The sequence below is a fragment of the Chenopodium quinoa genome, unplaced genomic scaffold (assembly GCF_001683475.1).
Source record: "Chenopodium quinoa cultivar QQ74 unplaced genomic scaffold, ASM168347v1, whole genome shotgun sequence".
Classification (NCBI taxonomy): Eukaryota; Viridiplantae; Streptophyta; class Magnoliopsida; order Caryophyllales; family Amaranthaceae; genus Chenopodium; species Chenopodium quinoa.
Genome location: NW_018743252.1, coordinates 4743713 through 4750065, shown reverse-complemented (window position 1 = coordinate 4750065; position 6353 = coordinate 4743713). Strand labels below are relative to the sequence as shown.

General features: G+C 36.5%; 1 long non-coding RNA gene across 2 annotated transcripts; it reads left to right on the top strand.

Moving 5' to 3' along the window:
- Positions 1-2099: 2099 nt before the first annotated feature.
- Positions 2100-5883, top strand: LOC110735070. Of its 2 annotated transcripts, none has more exons than XR_002513982.1 (5): positions 2100-2536; positions 3397-3446; positions 3866-3969; positions 4047-4247; positions 5619-5883. It is a non-coding gene; the product is annotated as an uncharacterized LOC110735070 (long non-coding RNA). The 2 variants fall into 2 exon arrangements; XR_002513981.1 differs by having other exon boundaries at positions 2101-2536; positions 5462-5883.
- Positions 5884-6353: the final 470 nt, after the last annotated feature.

Here is a 6353-nt window from a genome sequence, read left to right as displayed (position 1 = left end):
AGGCCCATGAGGGCCAAGATGGTGGTGATGATGATGATGATGGTGACAGCCCAGATGAGGCCCAGCGGATCCCAACACAGGATTATGCCTCGATCCGCCAAGGTTTAGATGATTTGCGGAACGAGGTGGCGGGTTTAAGATTGACAAACTCGGATATGGTCGCCGCCTTCAACGCATTGAGGGAGAGTGTCGACAAAATGGCCACCCACCTGCCTCGTGACCCGGGCGCCCCCAGTTCCTGATCCGACCTTGCTTTCTTTACCCCTTTCCCCACCTTTGTAAGTCCTTGATGTGTAAGCATTGAGGATAATGTTTGATTCTAGCTTAGGGGGGGGGGTCTTACTTGAGTTTGTTGGGAGGGGTTTGGAATTTTGGTAGTCTAGTCTTTAATTGCTTTTTCTTATTACAAAAAAAAATAAAAAATAAAAAATAAATAAAAAAAGAGATTTACTGCTTTCTTAGGACTAATCTAAATTTGTTTGTTAGTATGTATCTTCTTTTTGCAGCTTAGGAACGTTTAAGAAGCGGCATGCCAGCAGAACCAGTTTATGGCCGCAAATTAAAGCTCCCGGGAGGCAAATTTGGTGAGATCTTTTCCTTTTTCTCTTTGTGTGCTTAGGATAGTTTAGTTTAGGAAGAAGTTGAATGGTTCGAGGATGTTTGATCGGTTCTAAGGAACCTAGGGTCGTTGATGTTGATATCAATTGATCACTTGTTTGTCGATTGGGATTATTATGTGATTTTCATGCCTCTTTATGAGCCATTTAGCTTGTTTAGATTACTTAGTTGTGTATATATATGTGCAATATAGGAAAAGCTTCTGTTATGAGGATGTGTAGTCTAGTTTATATGGTTTGCCTCATAGTCTTTTCCTATATTTTTGAATCGTGATAAACTTGCCTATTTGCAAAAACTTTTGGAATAATGCCCATATTTGGATTTGAAACGTGAATGAATGTGTGTGGAATGTCTATTTCTATTTAAGCCAGTGATGAATACACAGTTTGAGTCTATTGTTGATCAATGTAGATGAGTCTAGGCGAAGATAGTTGGTTAGAATGTTTGTTATCATGTGAAACTCTAAGCCATTGAATTGTGGTAAGATGGAGTCGCTTCCCTTTGTGGATTTGATCCCCTTGATTGGTAGTTGCTTTGTTTCCGAATCCCGTGAGGTTTTATTTGTTCTAGCCTTCATCATTCTTTTTGAGCGGCATATTTAGATCCTTGATTACGCATGTTTCGATCTTTGTGTTGACTTGTAGCTCCCGAGACCGACTTGACACTTTTAAAGGAGGAAGAGGGAACCTTTTTCATTTTTCTTATTTTTGTTCCTTTGGTTTTGTTACAAATTAATTTTCTTTTTACATCATCCTACTTACTAACCATGTTGAGCCTCTATCTCCATTCTTGGTTACCCATGTTACAAACCCGATGGTCGATGTTTGACCAACCCTTAGGTTGTGAAGCGTTTACCTTGCTAGGTTTGTTTGAGCCTATTGTTTATTAATCAAGAATTATGATCGATAGTTGGTTAGAGCAAGTTTGAAAGTGAGCTTAATTGTAAAGATGTAATATGAAAGTTTGTTTGAATAAAAAATTATAAAAAAAAGAAAAAAAAGGAGTAGTAAAAAAGAAAAAACAAAAGAAAAAAAGTCGTCCGAATTGTGAAAAAGGCGAGGACATTCAAACAAAAGTTTTAAAGTTTGAAAAAGGTCGTTTGAGTGTGTATATCATATAGAGTTGGTGATGTGTAAAAGTGTGAATCAATGTTTTCGTGTGGAATGTGAACTGCATCTCTTAAGCTTGGTTTTTGAGAGTCGTGATTCTTGCGCTTCATTTAGGATTTAACTCCACATTTTAAATTGTTTTCACCTACCTTACCCGTTGCCAATACATTACAACCTTTCTAATACCCTTAGACTTTAGTGGTGTTCGGTTTTCAAACGGTGGAGGGAGATACTTTTTAAACCTATGGAAAGATTATGCGTAATTGAGATGTCGGGATACCTTTATTATTTCCTCAAAAATATTACTTTCTCCGGTTCCTTCGAGGAATCACGAGGAGCTAATTAGGGTGGTGATTTAAAGCAAAAGGGGAGGACGTGGCTGTTTTGGCTGGGTTTAGAGGGAAGCATGATTCCTTTGTTCTCTATGCTTAGTCTAGGCCTTGTTCACATTTTGATCAATAATACTTTTCCCACCGGTTCCTAATAAACCGGTGCGAAATCATATTTTTCGCACCGGTTCAAACTGGTGCGAATTATGAAATATAAAAAAAAAATAATAATAAAAAAAAAAAAATCGTGCTGCTTTTCTTCTTCTTTCTTTCCATGTTCTGTACTTTTAATTTCCCTCTCGTTTTCGCCTTCGTTCTCTATCCAGAATCCCGAATTGCCTTAGCTTTCTCACTCCATTGAAGCAGCACCTCCGCCTTCTCACTCCACTGAAGCAGCACCTCCGCCTCCATTGAATCGTGCTCTATATTCTTCATTGAAGCCGAATCTGAGCTTTCTCACCTCCATTGAAGCTGCTCCTGGTTTGCTTCGATTTCGCTTCCTTTTGGTTTTGATTTTGTTTTTTTTTTAGCTGTTTTTGATTTTGATCTTCTTTGCAATTGATGAATTGTTGGTTGATTTTGTTGTTGTTGTTTTAGGGTTGTCGAATCTGGCTGTGTTATTCATGTGTTATTGGATTGATTTTTAATGGATTTGCTCGTGAATTTGTTCTATGTTTGAGTGATTTTTTCCAATTGATGTTAATTGGAAGAAATTAAGGGTTTTCTAATTTCTCGAGGCTGTTAATTGGAAGAAATTAAGGGTTTTCCAATTAAGGGTTAATTGGAAGAATGTCATGCAAGTCAATTTTGTCAGGTCTCTTTCAATTTATGTACATACATTATTGTTGTTAATATTAATTCGTGAACTCTTGTTATTGTATATGTTGAAAATTTTGAAATTTTTTTTATTCCATTGAGTTAAATTTAAAATTTATTTTGCGGAACTAAGTTAAATTCTTGCTATAGTGAATAGAATATTGGTGTTTTCTGTATTGGTTGATTTTTTTTTTCTAGGTCAATTTGATTCTTTAGAAGTGGGAAATTGGTGTACAACTTATGGTATGAAAACACAAAAAGATTGATTACTAATAGTCATTTCAACTGATGATACTTATTATAGTATAAGACAGTCAATTCTAATTCCATGAACAAATATCGCCACACCAAAATCAATTAGGGAAATATTGGAAAAGCGTGTCCCAATCACAATGACCACTATTGCAGGAACGAATGACATAGAAAGATTGTGTGTTGGTCAGGGAGTCTAAATCATACAATCATTTTTATGTTTTCTATTTGTAAATTATAAAACTAAGTGTAATTCTTTTGTTTCATCACAGCAGCAGGAACTCTAAGGGTCTTATTGTTCTAATGAAGACTACCGATAAGGGTAAGTCTGATCAATTTATCACTATTTTATTTTATTTTTTTGCCTGGTATTTTTACTAGTTTAGATTCTTCGAATTAAGCTAAGTAGTACTCTATATTATTGTATTACTCATATTTATAAAAGGGCTACATTTAGTGTTAGTTGGATGCTAAGTTAGTGGGATGCTTCTCATTGATTTGTTTTCCCTTTATGGCGGTCTTGTTACTAATTGAGCTTTTGACAATCTAAATGTTAGCTATAATGGTTGATGCTAAAGAAAACTTTAGCTGGGTTGGTAAATCTTGTTCCTTGAAAAGCATCCAGTGTCAAACATATATACGAAGTTGAATGTTGCCTGTTGAGCTCTTGGGAGCACTAATTGTCTAGGAGTGTTTATTTGTGTGCATTTACAATTTCGTTTCTATAAATCACTTTGACAGGTAAAACAGCAGCAACAGCAAGCACTAGGCAGGCACAACACCACCAGACAACAGCTAACAGCCAGCAGATAGCCAACAGGCTTTGCAAAAAAACAAAATACTCTGTATGTGAGAGACTGCAAATAACAAAATACTCCGTATGTGATAGTGTTTTTTAATGATAAAGGAGTGGTTGCTGCAGATGCAGATGGTACTGCTCCCACAACTTCAGACCTGGGACTCGATAATACTGCAGCAGAGCCTGTTAGAGAAATGGCACATGATGAATATCCTGAGTGGTTCCTCATTGAGATGGGAACTGTTGCAATCGATGCTGCTCAATTGACAAGCGAGCATCAATCAGCAAATAGGAGAGGTCAGAGGATGAAAACTACGATGAAGAGTGAGTTAGCCTTCTCTCATTGTTTTGTAAACTTAGTTGATTTGATATTCTTCTATCTGAATTAGATTAAACGTACATAAATTTGACGAGATTAGTGCCCTATCTACCTCTAGATAATTAAATTATGGAAGCTAGGGAAGGGTTGTTATTTATGTATACATCTGTAGTTTTTAATCTTTTCAATGTGATGTTGGCTTAGGCAATCAATGTTTCTTTGAGCTGATTATACTAAAACTTTTAAACAATCCAAATGAAGTTCTCTAAAAAACTTTGATGTTTACTTCTAACTTCTAAGTGCATTTAGATGAAGCTGATTGCACTTTTGCACTGTATCTCAATGGTCAGTTATGCCAGAAAAGCACAAACATCATGTTGGACACAACTGAGGTCAAGTGATAGCATTCATAGCAAGCTATTCACTTTAGTGTCTTTTGTCAGAAATCAATATACAAGTACTATTGATTCAGAATTTGGAGTCTAAGGGTAAATATTGTTATTACTTACTTTTTTTTCAACCGACATTTATTTTTCAATTTCTTGCTTGGTTTGTGTCAATGAAATGCCCGTATGTCTGTAATTACCTCAAAATTACCAGAGTCGTGTGTCTTGCTGGATAACTGTATTGAGTCCTTTTTTTCAGAAAACTTGATACAACTAATAGTAATCTTGAACAAATTTTGATTTTTTTAATTCGAATATATTCACAGATAATATTTGTAATCCTTGCACACTTTTTACTGTCTTTGTGAAGTAGTCTCGGATGCGTTATCCATTTTCACAAGTGCTTTTTCCTTCTGTTATCTCCCTTTTTTTGTTTCTTCTCAAGTTCCTTTGACTTATTACACCCGGCCCATTTTCTTGGTTTGTTTCTGATTCTTGTTTTCCACTTTCATCTTCCACTGTCAAGGAACAAATTAAAAAAAAAAACAAAAAAAAAACCTATTCCCTTTTCCTTTCTCAGACAACAGCTTAAGCACTTGTGAATTTATCCTAGGCTTCAATATGCCAAATCTTTTTTAAAAATGCGAAGGATATGATTTTATTACTGGTGGTACTAGGCTTGTTCCCCGCAGGCAGAATATATTGAGGTTTTCTCTGATCATAGGGTTATGTTTAAGATAATTATAGTAAGTAACCTTACCCCGACTACAAGGAGTATGTACAAAACTCTTCCTAGAATTGTTAAATGTTTAATCTTAGGATTTTATGTATAGGTTTGTTGTCTGCTGTTTGCTGCCTGCTGGTCTGCTGTTCTGCCTGCTGTCTGCTGTTGCGGTTGCGCTGCTGTGTTCAGTGCTGCTTTGTTGACAAGTTGCTAAATGTTTGTGCTGTTGTTGCACTGTTGCGCTGTTGGTCTGTTTGTTTTAACAGCTCGTGCTGGGTCTGGTGCTGGCTGCCTAGCCGTGGTGTAGCTTCTGGTTGCTGTTTTGCTTGTAGCTGCTGCTGGGGTTGCTGGTCATGGTGTGGCTGTGCTGTCTCATTCTCTGTTGCAGGCTTAGGGTCAGTGGGAGCTGCTGTAGTCTGCTGTTTTTTTTGTCTTAGTTTTTATTCTATTTATCAACGATGTAGTGCTCTTTAATGGATGTATGACACAAATATTGAAGAAAATATATGTGTTTTATGTATATTATGATTATATATAAGTATTTGTACAATTTCAGTGAAAAAAATGCAAAAAAATAATTTTTTTTTTCGGGGCACTTTTGGCATCGTTTTTGGAAAAGAATCAGTGCTAAAAGTTTTTTTAAAAATATTTTTGGAGACTTTTGGCACCGGTTCTAAGACAAAACCGGTGCGAAAAGTCTAGTTTTTGGCACCGGTTCTCACCTAGTACTAATGCGAAAAGTCATTTTTCGCACTGGTTTTGAACCGGTGCGAAATCTATGGGGTTTTAGCACCCCCCAAATACAACCCGGTTCAAAATCGGTGGGAAAGGGGGGGTTTGAACCAATGGGGAATTCGTTTTTTCGCCTAGTGTATGTTCTCAATCAGTTTATGGAAGTAATGCCCGTATTCTCATTTCAATGCTTACAAAGAGACATGTATATTGTCTTTGGGTAAAAATTTGTTGTGAAACAAACAGTTAGCTCCCACTCGAGCTACCTT